The sequence below is a fragment of the Bubalus kerabau genome, chromosome 1 (genome assembly GCF_029407905.1).
Source record: "Bubalus kerabau isolate K-KA32 ecotype Philippines breed swamp buffalo chromosome 1, PCC_UOA_SB_1v2, whole genome shotgun sequence".
Classification (NCBI taxonomy): Eukaryota; Metazoa; Chordata; class Mammalia; order Artiodactyla; family Bovidae; genus Bubalus; species Bubalus kerabau.
Window position 1 is genome coordinate 276,309,059 of NC_073624.1, and position 16,660 is coordinate 276,325,718.

The 16,660-nt window shown below is 41.6% G+C and overlaps 1 protein-coding gene across 8 annotated transcripts in view; it reads right to left on the minus strand.

Moving 5' to 3' along the window:
* EFNA5 (ephrin A5) overlaps positions 1 to 16,660 on the minus strand; it is a 292,511-nt gene that overhangs the window by 199,792 nt on the left and 76,059 nt on the right. For 2 of the 8 annotated variants that reach the window (XR_008708932.1, XR_008708937.1), the window contains 2 exons: positions 5,170 to 5,236; positions 4,257 to 4,393 (listed from right to left, as the gene is read on the minus strand). The exons of the other annotated variants lie outside the window; for them this stretch is intronic. The gene's annotated coding sequence lies outside the window, so the exon portion shown is untranslated. Of the gene's footprint in view, positions 1 to 4,256; positions 4,394 to 5,169; positions 5,237 to 16,660 lie in introns of those variants that run through there. 8 annotated transcript variants of the gene reach the window in all.

Sequence of the window (16,660 nt, forward strand, 5' to 3'; positions counted from 1 at the left end):
AAAGTCCTTAATCTGTAAGAAATTCTTCCCTCAGTGGACAGGAAGTGTTCTTTGAATGATCAGGAAAAGTATATTTTAAACAGACTGACCATAGTAAAAATTTTAAGGCCATTCAGCTGCACTTACAATTCAGAAAGCTAACTGGACACCTCCCAAAATACCTGGCTTGTTTGGTGGTCACCTGGACGCATACTATTTTTTTTTTGAAGGGAAAAACTTTTCTCTAGGACTCTTTTAAACACAGGGAAGACTTCTTGTTATGCCTGTTGGTTCATATAATGTTCGAGTTCTTTAATGTAATTTTAAATATTTCTATTAATATTTTTACAAATTGGTAAAAATACAATCAGTTTTGCCTGGATGTTTTTTAAAGCAAGTTTGTCATGATCTCTGAGATCCTGACCACTCTAAAAAAAAAAAATCTGTGGTCGACTACTATGCAAAGTGAAAATAAGTTGTACAGCATACAGTCCCTACCCTCAAGGACTTCATAGCTCACTAGGAAAACTAGAGCAAAGAATGAAAAGTTTTAATGAAAGTTCAAAATAATAGGAAAGAAGAGATCAACAGAAAAAAGACACAGGGTTTAGGATTCCACCTGGTTATCATGACCTACTTTCATCAGTTTCCAAAATCATTTATTTAAGAAGAACATCAGCATTTGCTCATACCAAATATACTTAGCATTCCCCAGAAATAAGTTTTCATGGAAATCTCGAGGGCAATAAAAACAGAAAGGCAGGATTTATTTAAATTCTTTTCTGTGAACTGCCTATTTCCTTAAAGAGGAAATACTAGGCAAAGAGTTAAAAAAAAAAAAAAAAAAGTGCTAAACAGTCACCCAAGGATATCTGCTCAAAATGACGGCCCAGAACTCTTCTCCAAAGGCACTGGCCTGGTACAACAGGCAAGTTGTTTTTTCAGTGGATGTTTTCTAGTCCTCTGTCCTTACCACGGTGTTCTAACAATGTCCGTTTCCATGGTCAGTATCATAATCGTCTGTACTGAGAAAAGTTACATCCAGCAAAAGAACTATCCCCCAATCCAATAACTGGGACCATCCCAGCAATCCGATAACAAGTTTAGGAAACGGCTTAAGGAAATGAGCTAATAACTTGACTGCACACAAGCAGATTCTCTCTGATTGCTGCAAAGAATGCTATTAGGAGGCACTGTGTTCAAGTGATCATTTTTCCAGCCTGTTACAGAAAGGTTAATCTGCAGCCTTATTCATAAAATCAATTTTGAATCATGCCAAATACAAAAGAATTACATTAAACATGCATCTTCAGGAACTATGCTGACATTTTGTTTGGGAAAATATCTGAATCGGTCTAAGACAAGGTAAATCACACATTTATCCCTGAAAATAAAGGGAGATATATGACTTTATCACTTACTCAGTTGTGATAGCAAGCTGGGGTAGACCCAGGTGAGAGGAAAACACCACAATGGTTGTTCATAAAGGCTCTCATAAAGCTGTTAGCCTCAAAATTCTTCAATTCATGAAGATGAGGGAACATGATCAGAGAAGCCTGCTCTACTGTTATTTAGTTACAGACATCTTCAAGTGCCTTCCTTTAGAATCTCACGAGAACTGTTTAGACTGTACCATGCTAAAATGTGATGAAACCCTTTCTCTAATCCACAAGCTGATAGTCAAATCCTTGCCCACACAAAGTCCCCTCACCCCGCAGGTTAACATTCCAGGGTTATCTCCCATCCAAGACATAGAAATCTGTTTCAACCTGCCTGCCTATGTAAGCTTCAGTCAGAGAATTTCACCTGAATAGTAAGCATATATATTTACCTGGTTCAAAAAGACCTAGTGGCCAATTGCACCCATGTTTTCACTCTTGGCTGGCAGCAGATTGGACTGTGAAATGTAAATCAGAATACCTTTCACCTGCAAAATGACTAACATAAATGCCAATACAGATTTTCTCAGGCCCTGGGGGAGTCTGCAGAGGCCCTCTGGCCACCTGGCCACTCTGAAACAGGTCGATTGTGAATGGAAAACTCCAACCTTGCTTGAGAAAGGAGCCTGGGAAAATGGGAAATCTGCCATTTCCAGATGAAGCCAGTTTTTTTTTCTGCTGGGCTGTTGGGTCTATGAACAACATTTTGTGGTTCCTATAAAATCTAAATATCAGATATTACTACAGGCCAAAAGAAGACGAGCTACGTGCCCTTGTCAGAATCAGAAAACCCAGGGTAGGTTTAGAGATAAGGGTGAGACCCGAAGGGCACCCCGGAACAGGGAGATTTTAGGGTGCCCCACTCCAGCAGGATTACCTCCAACACCCACTTATCTGAGATGGAATTAGACCAAATGTCAGAAGGAAAGAATGAACCGGCTTACCCCTTCGTGTATGGGGAAGAGCTAGTCTTAGTATTTTGCTGACATTTTAAGTATAAAAGGGTCTTATTGTAAACTCCAGACCCCCAGAAGGGCTGCTTCTAGTGAACTCTGAAAGGAGAGATTAGTTGAGGGAGCCTCAGCATCGGATTCCACCCTTCAATCACGTTAGACACAGAGCTTTAGCCACTTTCTTGCTTAAAGTCATGCATGTGGTCAAAAGTTTAATTATATCACCGGCTGCATCAGCAAGCATATTGTCTGCCATCCACAGGAGGGATAAAACCTTTCTGGAGCACTGGGGTTCAGACATCGCCGTGGACGGCTTCCTGGAATCTTGGGTTATGCCTGACACTTGGTATTTTTTCCCTTAACTGATCAAAGAACGTCGCCTGGATCCTGATCAGATTATACAAGGTTTTTCTCAAATTTTAAAACTTCCGAGAGGGCATAAGGGCCTCACCAAAATGGCTGAGTTTTTAATGGATTGGGGTCTAAACACAATCATGTTGGCACCTCTGACATAACCCGCTGGTTCTTTGCCAGCCACTCATTTATTATTCAGTCAATAAGAATTTATTAAATGCTGAGGTGTTGAGACGATGCAAGTAGGGCTTTACTGGAGAAGTTTGTGATCTAAGCCAGCCCAGCACCAAGCCATTAAACGAGTAATGAGTCAATCAAACTGGTTAGGCATGTGGCCTGGGCCCAAATCCATGAAGTCTGAAGTAACCCATGAGTTTCACTCTGAAAATTGAGAATGCCAATTGTAGTCAGTTGTGGATTTGAGGGGGTACGAGGCAAGGAGAAGCTGTCCCGAAAACCAGCTTCCAAGCCAGAGAGGACCAGGGTCGGGAGACCACATGGGGCCAAAACCAGCTGCCAGTTCTAATCGGCAGAGAAAACAACAGCAGGAAACTCTTCCAGGCCTTACTATAAATAGCGTTCAATATGAAGATGAGTGCTTTAAAGTTGGAAGATATGTCAAATACCTGGAAGAAATTCTTTCAGGCCTTACTATAAATAGCTTTTGATATGAAGATGAGTGCTCTAAAGTTGGAAGATATGTCAAATATGTAAGAAAAAATAAATGATAAATAGTGTAAACCAGACTAATCAGTCAAGAGTCATCGTCTGTGAATACCCATTGTTGAGAGTATCTGTCCAGCTAATACCAATGATGACAGACTCCTGTTCTCCCCAAAAATACACCCTCACACCCATACATGCCTGCTGAGCAGAATTTGTTACTTCAGCGCCAGGCCATAACAGGAACATGATTCACAAAAGGAAGACACCAGTGCCCTGAAGCTGATGGTCAGCCTGTGATGACAGAGGCCAACTTCTATATCTGGGCCCTGTACGCCCAGTGCCTAGGGCCTACAAAGTGCTCACATTACTATAGTAAAAGAAAACGGTAATAAAACTCACCCTTAATTATATCTGCTCTTCTACCAGCACAGTATTAGGATAGAACTTTCAATATTTTTCTTGAGGAAAGAGCCGATGAAGACAAAAATGCCAGGGGCTATGCCAACCACTGCGGCTCTGATCAAAACCTCCTGGGTTTCTCTGGGCCTCCCAGACATCACGAACTCAACATAACCGCTATATTCTTCCCAGCATCTCTAGGAGTATTAATATGTCTCTGTCTTATACATGTAGATATTATAGGGCACAGAACTTAAGGAATCTTGATACAGAAAAGAGATCAGGAATTTAGGTGGCAATCACATCTCAGTGGGAAATCGGGTTTTCCATTAACCAGCTATGTGATACTGAACAAGGTACAGCTCTCTCCAGGGCTAAGAGAGCTAGTTAAGATGTACGCAAAGAGCCAGGCACAGAATACGTAATAAACAGTGGCTCTTAGTTTAATCATTATTATTGCCCAAGGTTAAACAGCTAATGGCTAAACCCAAATTCCAACCCAGGTCTGCAGCTGAAGTCTTTGCTTTATGCAGCCACGTTCCTCTTTAGATCTGTGCAACAGACAAGAAGTTCTAAGAATTCTGGAGCTGCATGATTCAGTCTCTAAAAGAAAAAAAGAGGCTATTCTTCAGTAAAATCAATCTAGGCAAAATAGAAAAAAAAAAATTGTAAAGCCAGTTAATAGTGCCATAGTCCTCTTTTTGCCTCTTACTACCAGGATCAGCAATGTGACCTGGTAATTTCAGCTCAGGAAAACACAGGATGAGCTAATTGTTCACTTAAAGTGCTTCCATCCACTAAAGAGGCTGCACTCCTTGATTTACTTCCAGCAGAACTATCACGGGCCCCACCTTTACACCATGAGCTGCACTTCTGACCTGTGTCATTTGGCCATTTCACTATTAATCAATCCAACTCTCTGTGGTTGTTTACAATATTTTGATTATATGACAAAGAGGTAGGATGTTTAATCAACCACAACTCAGAATATTTATAATACAAGTCTCTATCCATAAATCTCTTAACAGTTTACAGTCACCCATAGCATTTCCTGGACTTCCAAGGCTGACTTTGTATGCCTTCAGTGAGAACTTTAACAATGATTCAGCCCCTCTGAAAGTACATCAGAGGACCACAGAATCACACTTCTGAAGGTACTTGACAAGTCTATATAGCTATACAAATTACAATTTAAAGAGCTCTTTTCAGGTCCCAACTGCCACTGCAATTGAAGACACTTAATTCTAAAAGTTAAATCTCTGATAAGACCTCAGGAACAATGTGAGGAATATTCCATTTAGAGACAATTCTGATAATATGCCAAATTCTGCATTTGAATTTAAAAATCAAGGACATCTGCATGAGAACAGAGTCTATACCTTAATAAACTCATTTTCTTCTCTATTTATTTTCCCCTTGCAGGGATCTTCCTCTCTTCAGGATTATCTGAAATGATGATAAATTGGGGTGAACAACTGCAAAGCAAAAAGACAGACAATTCCCACAGTACTGCACAGGAAAAAAACAAGAAATGAGAGGAAGACAGAGGAAAACCACCACCAAAAGCAAGCCCACATGCACATTGTGTTGTACCCCTCCATTAGCTGTGTCCACACAAGGGCTCGGCTGTTTTGGTCAATTTGTTGCCTTTCAAACACTAGGAATCTCTGATCCTAAAATCAGCATCTTAAAAAAAAAATGAGCTTAGGGAATTTCCTGATCTCAGCACTGAGCCAGTATATTGAGAATAATTCTTACTGTAAATTTGTACTTGGAGGTGAAACTGGAAAATGACTTGGAATGAGAAGTTTTTAAGATGTGTGTGCGTACAAAACATAACAGCAAGTGTAGCAAGATCTAGTTAAAGTTGAGCAATGCAGGCCGTGGACAACATTAGCTGCCCTCCCACCCATGGAACTCAGATCCAGCTCGCTTCTCCCCACAGCATGCTCCTTGGCCAAAATTCCATTAATTGTTTCCAGTAACATACTATTTTTCACCTTGGAACACACTAATACAGGGTAAACTGCTTCATCCACAGTCCTGAAAGAGGCTTTAGAAACAATTTCATCTACCTCGTTCTCCACTTGCTAAAGTTTCATTCCCCCTGTGATGGGATCCTGAGAGATTATTCATTATTATGGTCCTTTACTCCTGAGACGTAAGAAGGAATAACAAAGAGCAAAGAGACCCACTGTGTCTTCAGGGACGGTAACAGCCAGAAACGGTAGAAAATTCCACCAGTGGAGAGCACATCAAATATCTGATTAAGCTGCAGGCCAGAATTATACTCCAGTTCCGATGAAACGTGTTTAAAATCAGTTTCCGAGTCACCCGCACTGGTGACCCGGGGCTGCGGGAGCCTCCACGGCCAGGTCCAAGGCTGAGATTGAATTTCCCCAGACAGTTCACTACTGCAGACAGTAACAGTTGGCACATTCAAGCTTCATATGTTATAACACCCTGTGATTTAGACTCAGGTTCCACTTGTGCAGCTGCCTGCCTTCGTGTGTAAATGGGAACAGAAAGTAGAGTTTAGGTCTCCAGCGCAGGGAAAACAGATCCTTTTATGTCTTAAGAGACAAACATGTCCCACGACCTCCTGAGAACCAAGACTCCTGTATCACTTTAGGCAGCCAAAACATCTTCTACGCAATATTTAGAAAGGGTGAGTGAGCGGCCTGTTGTGGGTACTCCTCAGATCACTGGTATCAGTTGAGGTCAATGCAAACAAAAGAGAATCGGAGACAGAAAGCACCGCAAACCCTGTCTTATCTCAGAAAAGGAGAAAAAGAACACACTCTGCATGCGCCTGGACAAAGCCCAGCACCCAAGTCTCATTCTAAGTAGACGGTTTAAATTAACAAGTGGAAGATGAGCACGTAAAAGAGAGCTTGAAGACCTGTACAAACAGTTGCTTTAATAGAATGATTCAATATTATTTACAAGTCTGTTGCCACTAAGTATGTGTTTTTGATACGCTAGCGCACTCACCTAGTACCCAGCCTGGCATATAGCTGCTATTCAATAAACGTTGGTAGACTGAACAGACATTTCAAAACTACTTGTATTATAAATCCTTCAACATATCCACATAAGAAAATGAAGTTCATTTGAGACTGAGATTCTGTCTGGTTCACTTGAGCATATATAAACAGTATCACAGATAATAAATGACTTAGTAAGTGCCTGGAGACAGACTAGGCCCTTCTAAAGACTATACTTCTCAGAGGAAAATATTTGGGAATATCATTATTGTCCAGATGATATTCCTTGGAGCTCATTTTTAAATATTTTTTAAAATTCTCATCCCATCCAAAATAATGAATGACTTAGAATGAAACCAAGCATAATTTCTAAAGAACTTATGATGATCTTGTTCAGAAAAGTAAAAGTAAAAACAAATGTGCTCATGCTCTCTCCTCCTGTCCCTCTTCTACTCTCCAGCCAGATCGATGTCAATAAATTCCACATTCCATCTCAAACAACAGATGAATAGAAGATTAGCTTTTCAAGGAAACAGCTGTAAATAACTATAATCTAGTTGGTAGGATTCCCTTATGGCTCAAAAGGTTATAACAACAGGAGCCCTAAGTCTCCCGGATCAGAAACTTTAATTCCCTCCTATAGGGAAACAACGGGACATCTTCTAAAGTTCAAAAACAAGGTCACATATATAACATTTATATATATATATGAACTAGTAATAGAGAACCAGGATAAAGAATCTTAATCCTATCAAATTGAGGTAAGCAAAGATCCAAAGTTCTCATAACCAAATATTCCCTGAGGAAAAAGTGAGAAGGTAGCTTAATATGAATTAGCAGCCTTTGTCCTAAGAGTGACCCTCCCCCTCCCCCTGAACCATAGCAGCCTAAGAGAAGGTCCAAATAAATCAGAACAACTAAAAATGAAGTAGGGCTCATTTGTTTGGCCAAAAATTCTGTTTCAGACTGACATACCTAAAAGAGGAAAATATAAAAATATCAGGGTTTACTGGCACAATAATAATTTGGCTGTAAAAAAATTAATTATTCACTACCATGCACCAGCCATTGGCAGGACAATGAGAATACCAGGTGTATAATTTCCTCACTCTTGAGAGTCCCTTGGACTGCAAGGAGCTCCAACCAGTCCATCCTAAAGGAAATCAGTCCTGCGTGTTCATTGGAGGGACTGACGCTGAAGCTGAAACTCCAATACTTTGGCCACCTGATGCGAAGAGCTGACTCATTGGAAAAGACCCTGATGCTGGGAAAGATTGGGGGCAGGAGGAGAAGGGGACGACAGAGGACGAGATGGCTGGATGGCATCACCAACACAATGGACATGAGTTTGGGTGGACTCCAGGAGTTGGTGATGGACATGGAGGCCTGGCGTGCTGCAGCTCATGGGGTTGCAGAGTCGGACACAACTGAGTGAGTGACTGAACTGAACTGAATTTCCTCACTCACGAAATGTGTACTTGCTTCTTCAGACACCTTTTCAATGAATGAGAGTGTCACTGGAAGAGCTTGTTGCTTGATAAGAACAAAGAGGGCCCTTTGTAGGATTGGACTCACTCCTTAAGCACCTGCTCTTTGAAGGAAGGGTGGCTCAGCAGTAAAGAATCCACCTGCAATTCAGGAGACACGGGTTCAATACCTGGGTGGGGAAGATCCCCGGAGGAGGAAATGGCAACCCATTCCAGTATTCCTGCCTGGAAAATCCCATACACAGAGGAGCCTGGTGGGCTGCAGTCCATGGGGTTGTGAAGAGTCAGACATGACTGAGCAACTGAGCACGCACACTCTGAAGGCCAGCATGGGTCATGCTATGGCTGGAGAGCCAAGGCAAAGTGGAAACAAGGGGGGAAAGGGTCCGTATAACAGGATGTCAGCACTGCCCCAGAAGGCCTGTCTGTCTTCAAATACAGATATGCTGATATGCTATTTCCAGTGAGAACTTTATTTGGAAGAAGAAGCTCTTATCCAGTTACAACAGAGGATGCCTTTTATTTGATAAATTGAATATTTTCATCCCTTTAACCACCAACTCTGGAAGACACCCAGAGCAGACCAGATATGACAGACTCAGGTCAAACACAGGTAGATTATCTGGTGACCTGTACGCTTCATCTACACCTCAGAGCAGAGATGAAGACCCTGCTCCTAGTCACAGTTCCAGAAGAGGATCCACTGTGGATCCCCTCGGTGCCCTTGGGGAGCTGCTCATCCCTAGAGAAAAAGACCACACGCAAACACTCCCCAAGGTTCCAGTTAGCTCCAGGGGAATAGTAAGGAGACCCAGGCTGCTCTGGGAATACCAGGATGTTCTCCACAGAACCAATCAGAACCCCCTTAGGAAGGTCTGCAAAACAGAACTCTGTTCTTTAGAGACCGATGAAGTGGGCAGTAAGCCAACAAAACAGCTTGAGTTATCCTCTCAAACAACCTCTAACTTTTAAGGTGACCAGAATTCAGGAGTCACCAGATTCACCTAAACTAATTTACCTAAACTAATTTATCTGGACAGATAAGTGAGTCCAAAAGAGAGAATGGTGATTCAGTCACCAAGTTAGGGTTCTGATAAATTCTAAATAACATTTGGCCTTATGCATAGATAGGAAAATCTGTGAATAGCATCCTTTTGTACCTTAAAATTGCAAATAAAGAAACAATTTTTGTAATGAACTTGGGATGAATCAAACAATGGGACACCAGATCAGATATTACATCTACTACCCAAGACAAGTGAAGTAACAAAGTACTAATGCATCTAAACACCAAGGAGTTGGGCTCACCGATGTTTAACTCCTTCATCGGGATCCTTCCAGCAAAACTGGCTGCCCGGAATTCAGTCCTTTTAGAAAAAGAAGCACGGTCAAGGCACAGTCCAGGTGGCTGGCCGGCTGCTAGATCTTCCCTGAGACTGATATATTTCCTAAATTTATCATTTAAGCTTTAGTAACCTCTAAATGTGGGAACTGAACATTTTTACATCAGATATTTGAGTCTTTCATTACCTTATGAGTATTGTCAGGCTCTTAGTACAAAACTCAACCATTAAGACAGTCAATGGGAGCAGTTAATGTCCGATTTGTTTTCCTTCCCAGTTGACAGCATTTACTAATAGTTACTGCTGATGCGCAACTTGCTCTCCATTTTCATAGATGCTCTTGCTATGGTGTCTTGTGTGAAGTCCCTCACATGTAGTAAGTACTCAGTACATCTTCGTGGAATAAATGACTGAACTGAGTTGCCATAGGATACTCTGGGGGTCCACATGAACAGTGTAAGAAGGGGTCTAAAGCACTGCGGATGCTCAGTTATCCTGAGGCACAAGCGGAAGCAGTGGCCAGAGCAGTCATCGTAGTGGTACATCTTCTGGTTATCCTACTGCAGGGGAAGAAAGGCCCATTGGCCGGGAGAGGATCCCCTGGTCAGGGGGAAAAGTCATCCTCTGGTGGATGTGGACAAAACAGACCAACGAATCAGGCAGGGTACAATTTGAAGAACAGTTTCATGCAATATGAAATACAGATTCCCTGGTGGTTCAGACGGTAGAGTCTGCTTGCAATTCGGGAGACCCGGGGTCAACTCCTGGGTCAGGAAGATCCCTTGGAGAAGGAAATGGCAACCCACTCCAGTACTCTTGCCTGGAGAATCCCATGGACAGAAGAGCCTGGTAGACCATGGTCCATGGGGTCGCAAAGAGTCGGACACTGAGGAACTTCACTTTCTTTCTTTTCTTTCACACAATATCCATGGCAATAGGCAGTGGATTCATTTTTTCCCCCTGCTTCTCATTTATAATAAGAACTGCTGAATGGAAATTCTAAGTTAATGTCTAAAATACAAAAGCCAAGGAGCCTCCCACCGGCACCCAGGTCACTAGTTCATTCTTATCATGCCACATAGCGGGCAAAACGGGGAGCTCCATCTCTTGTCATTTCCAGCAGTAAACACTTCAAAGCAAGGAAGAAAGTGGGTGTGGGATCTGGACAGATAAGTGAGTCCAAAAGAGAGAATGGGGATTCAGTCACCAAGTTAGGGTTCTGTTAAATTCTAAATAACATTAGGCCATATGCATAGATAGGAAAATCTGTGAATAGCATCCTTTTGTACCTTAAAATTGCAAATAAAGAAACAGAATTTTTGTAATGAACTTGGGATGAATCAAACAATGGGACACCAGATCAGATATTACATCTACTACCCAAGACAAGTGAAGTAACAAAGTACAAAAAAAAGGAGGGAGAAGACTTTATTGAGTTAGTCAATCCTTTAAAATTAAATCCTCAAATATGGAAAAGATAATTCTCTTTCCATGCGAGAAGTTGAGACAGTGCCATAGTAGAAGTTATCCCTAAACATTTCAGAACTGTGGTTAGAAGTTAAGTTACATAAGAACATCTGGATGGTGATAAATTAGTGGAAGATATTATATGGTATAAGATGAAATTACATTTTGGGGACAGTTTAGTTCACTGGTATGTTTAATGCTTTGGAGAGCACGGGTAAGTAAAACTGCTGAAATGAAGACCACTATGTAAAGCAGATCACTCAAAGAGAAAAATCAAACTGACACCGAAATCCCCATCCAACTAATGCTGGAGTGGGTGTAGTGTTGCAAATGTGACTTCTCATACCACTGAACTGAAAAATATTATGTTTACAATATTTTCCTTTGTTTCTGGATTCTTTCATTGACTAACAAGATTGCTCAAACTCAGGTATTTTTTTTATTCAATCATGCTCAATTAAGAATCAAGCCTGCCTAAATAAAACGCACTACATAAAGATCTGCAATTACGAAAATAATTTCTCACAGTCATGGTTTTTAAAGGCAGTTCATACCTAGAAATCAGGAAAAGTAAGCTAGCCTTTCCTATATGGCATGAAAGGAAAGACAATAAACAAATACATCTCCACCCCAATTAGGGTTATTGAATAGACAACTGAAAGCGCAGACCTCATAAATCCATTTTTGGGAAGAACAGCTAAAAGCAGGAGATTGAGGAAGGGCTTAAGACCATGAACAGAACGTAAAAGCGTGGGACACAGCGCTCCACCCGCGCATCTAGACTCACCAGACGGTATCTTGGTGCTACTGGATTTTAGTCATCCCTGGGGTATTTTTACTTGATGACTATTTTTTACTACCTCTCTCCCCAAAATAATTATTATCAATTAACATATACATTTTAAGTGCAGGGAGTAGTTTAAATGTGGTTTTCAATTTTATGATACAAGTCAATCGGAAAATTGCTCCAATGGCCTAGTATTTACAGAAATGCACCCATCTTAAAGGGCTTCCCTGGTAACTCAGTTGGTAAAGAATCTGCCTGCAATGCAGGAGACCAGGGTTTGATTCCTGGGTTGGGAAGATCCCCTGGAGAAGGGAATGGCAACCCGCTCCAGTATTCTTGCCTGGAGAATCCCATGGACAGAGGAGCCTGGCGGGCTACTGACCATGGGGTCGCAAGAGTCGGGCACGACTTAGCGACTAAACCACCACCACCCATCTTAAATGAACAGCCTGCTCTATAAAGCAAAGCCTCAGTTCAGAAGGGAAATCAGGAGCACTCCTTCAAATATTAGTTATTTTAAGGAAAGAATTCAGGTTAAAAACTAGAGACAACTTGGTCTCCAGAAGTTTTTTAGCTTTTAAGTATATCAATGCATTACCAAAGAACACCATAGAGTCTCTATTTTTGGAGTAAAGAAATGCTTTTCAGATATGCCTAGGTGTCATCTTACATGGATATAGAGGAACCAGCAGAGTCCTTCTTATGGAATCTCCCCAGACCTATATGTCAATGTAGACTTAACGGATACACCAAATCTCTTAGAGATTCCATTTATTTTCACCTGTATCTTAGCAAAATATAGAGGGCAAGGGAAAATAAGGGGATATAGGGTTAGAATTGTAAGTAAATCCTAATGGCAGTCAAGAGCCACTTAAATAAATAATATGTATGAAACAGAAAAATGCTTGATTCACAGGCTTAACCAAATCAGGCATTTTCCTTCTCTGCCTGTCCCCATCTTCTCCTCCTTTTGATGGAAAATTAGGGAAGTAGTAAAAGTGGAAGCCTCTTGGCCTCCAAAGAAACCTGCAAGTTATTTCAGGACTCTCCGAAGACTTCTTGACCTACTTGTATGCCGGGGAGAAAAGGATGGGGAGGAAAAGTGGCAGAAACAGCGTGTCAGGTTCTTAGAGGCACGAAAATCAGGCATTTCCACACGAAGCTATATGTGTGACTGCGATTAGGCTCTGTGCCACCAAGACAATGTCATCACTTCTCTGTTTTTGTCACCTACAATTTTAAGATATGATGAAGGTTCCTCTCCTCTGCAGTAGCCACTCTTTAAAGAGCAGGAAAACAACCCAGGCAGCAGGCAACGCTAAGAGACCTGCACAGCCTCCGAGCGCTACACTAACGGTCTCGGGAACTAGGGTGCTCAGCCTCGGGCTGCAAACCAACCTGCACAGAGGAAAAGTGACGGAGGCCAGACAGTGGGAGGGCCACATGACTTGCCACGTGCAAGGATGAAACTACACCCTCGCAGTGACCTTCTCTGGCTCAGGCAAAAATTCCTTTAAAAATATGAGTTGGCAAGAAGTTAGACAAGCCAAACCCCAGTTTGGGAAGACTAATCACATTCTACTTGCTGCTTACGTGGTCGGAATGAGTCTTCAAAACAACCAGATTTTATTTTTATTAAAAACCAACAAAACAACAGCAGCAGCCACTAGGCCTCTTGGCACGTGGCTGCACGGTTAGAACACAGAATCTGGGGCCCATTCTGGTCACCCCCACTGTATCTGCACTCCCTGGAAGAGGATGTGCTGAGATTTCCCTTTTCTTCAAGTGATGTTCATTGCCTATTTATCTCTGCACTGCCACTAATCTGCCTTGAAATTGGCTGATTCCACCCAAGCCATGTTTACAGGGAAGCGAGCTTCATCAGGCCATCCTTGTTCATAGACCAGTTTATGCTCTATAGCCGAGAGATTATTAAAAACTATATATGACGTGCATACACTTTAAAATGACTCAACCCGGGGACGATAACTGTATCATATCTGCATTTCATTGCTTGTGTTGTAGAAAGGGGCAAGCTAGCATTACAAACCTGAATGAAAATTTTTCCTAAATATATTATCTTCATAAGAAACATTTAGCAACTGTTAGTGCCCAGGAGACAAAGGCTAAGAGGAAAAGAAATGTGCTCAATAGAATGTAGAGAGGGGTGGGGAGAGAGGAAAAAGCCTCATTTAAATGATCAAGCTGAGCATTAACCACAAGGAGAGAAAAACAAATGTTCTATGTTTTGCACAAACATCAATTACGTCTAGTAATTTAGCTGATTCCTCTCACTGAACAGGTGCTCTGGCTGCAGTGTATAGAGAAGAGCGTGCACACCACTCCAGCTCCTGTGCAAGGTACCAAAGGTCCTCAGCTTGCTGAAAAAAGACTTCAACATTCCCACACTGTTGACAGTCTTCCCCGAGCCCCCAACCCGGTGTGTGGCATCGTGAGAGTGAAACTTAGTCTGCGGACGGCCACCAGACTGGCCACTTCAAGAGGCTGCAAATATGGGGCAAAGAGAATTAACTCAAAGAGAAATTATGCAGATGGTCATGGATTTAGGCACGTGAAGCCAACTGAATTATGCCTGACAAGGAGGAGCAGGACGAATGAATTAAGTCTACAGAGAGCCACAAACTAAATATAAGCAACAGATTTAACTTTCTCACAGACTAAGTCCCAAACTGCTTAAAGGACCAGAATCAGTCCTTTGAGTTTAATTCCAGATCTCCTTTTATTCAGATTGTAAAAAGCAAAGTGACTGGAATACCTAAAACAAGGAGGAGGGAAAAGATATAATCAAGGGCTCTGCTAATATCCAATTGAGTTAAGGAGGCGCCAAAGAACGAAAACTAATTATAAACACAGACACACACACACACACACACACACACATCAGTAAAGAGAATGAGTACTCTTTTCCATAGTAAATATTTAAAAACTGTGGATGAAGCTCAACTTGATGAGGTTTCCTCTGCAAAGAAGTGTATCTCCCAAATGGGACTTGAAATGGAGGTAATTCGCCTCTTTGTTATTTTATCACCATTGTTTGTTTTGTTTTGTTAAGTCCAGAAGACATCATGTTTTAACACTTTTTGTTTACTTTCTCCCTTGGTTAGTGATATTGATCCCCAAAGAGGAGAGGGGTTTCTGTGGAAGCGATCATCTTAGGCACTAAAGCATCTGTTTGCTCGAGTGTCCCCCTTGCTAAGTCAACCTAAATGACTTGGGTTGTTCTCTCTTTGCTTACACTTCCGATTTCCTAAATTTCCCCCTCTATAAACCTTGCAAGGAAAAGACTTCCTTCATGCTCCTGCCTTCTCTTGACAACGGACTGCTATATCATCTTGTCTTACGTAAATATATGGCCACATTTATACAGGACTGGAGAACACAGCTACGCATCTTCCACACCCTGGCTCCACGCATGCCTCTGAGCACAGCGGGTTACACACCTCATGTTCCAGCAGTGGAAGAGGTAGCCTCAGATGACAAGGTGGTCCAGAAATGCATTAATGAATGCTAACTTTGAGCCTTATTAGAGACAGTCATCTTGAATAGACAAACCAGGCTTCTTTACCTTGGTGGTTTCCTCACCTGTACACCAAGAATGCTGTCTATCAAAGCGATTAAGAGGATGAATGTAAATGACTAAGGAAGACAGTCTAGAGTTCCACAAAAATTGCTAAAGAAACAGGCATAACTCAGCTCTCTTACGGTGGTAGTTCCTTCCTATATTCTAACCTCCACCCTCCAAACCACAACCCTAGGAAGAATAACATTCTTGAAATACTTCCAAACGAGTTCCATCCAGAGGGAGTAGAATTTATAGCTCTGTGTCAAATGTCAGTGATCTGGGATCTCTAGTCACCGGCATGAATTTATCTTAAACGTAAATGGCATGCATCATGCAGAAGGCAAGATTCTCACATGCTCCAGAGCCATAAGCCCGGACCAAGCTCACTGCAACCACAACTGCTTTCAGAAATTGTGCTGAGAAATAATGTGGCCAGAACTCATTTAGATAGTCACTCAGATAGTTCATGTGCCCATATTCATGAGCATTTCTCACACCAATAATCACAGACACTTGTGACCAGTTTGGGTCTTCATGTAAAAATTTTAACAGTTGTGTGGGTGGGTCAAGAGGGGAGTATATGTGTGAAATAAATCTATCATTGTACATATTTTATTACCATCTGTTGTTTCAATGAGTTTTAATTACTTAACATGCAATTCTCAGTGCTGAGAATATATTTAAAAGTAAGCTACCCCACTCAAGTAGTTTCCACATATTTGGGGCTGGGTAGGGAGCAGGGAACAGAGCCACAAAACGTCAGAGGTCACAAAAATTCTCAGCCTGCACACAAGCTTTACTTGGCCAGCACAGGATTTTTTTTTTTTAAACAAGACTTAAAGTCGGTGTTGAATTGACCTAAAAATCGAGATTATTAGTTTGTCATAGAAATATGTTAACATCTGGCAACACTGTCATATTAATATTCATGTCTAGCCACAGAGCTGAACAGCAGTTGCCCTGTGAAGTAGAGCCTGAGCTCTCCAGATGACCACAGTCACACTTCTTTCCACAACACACCATCTTCCTCACTTACTTGTGTAACCCTCTTGGCCTTTATTGGCAGTTGAGTTTGAGACACCTGGGAGAGCTCAAAGAGCTTAACACCTGTAAAGATCTCCTGAATGCATCAATGAAGGATCAAACTTTACAAAAAAATCAGAGTAGACAGACAAGCCCAACATAAATTCCAGCCTATTTCTCAAAGCAGTTACTT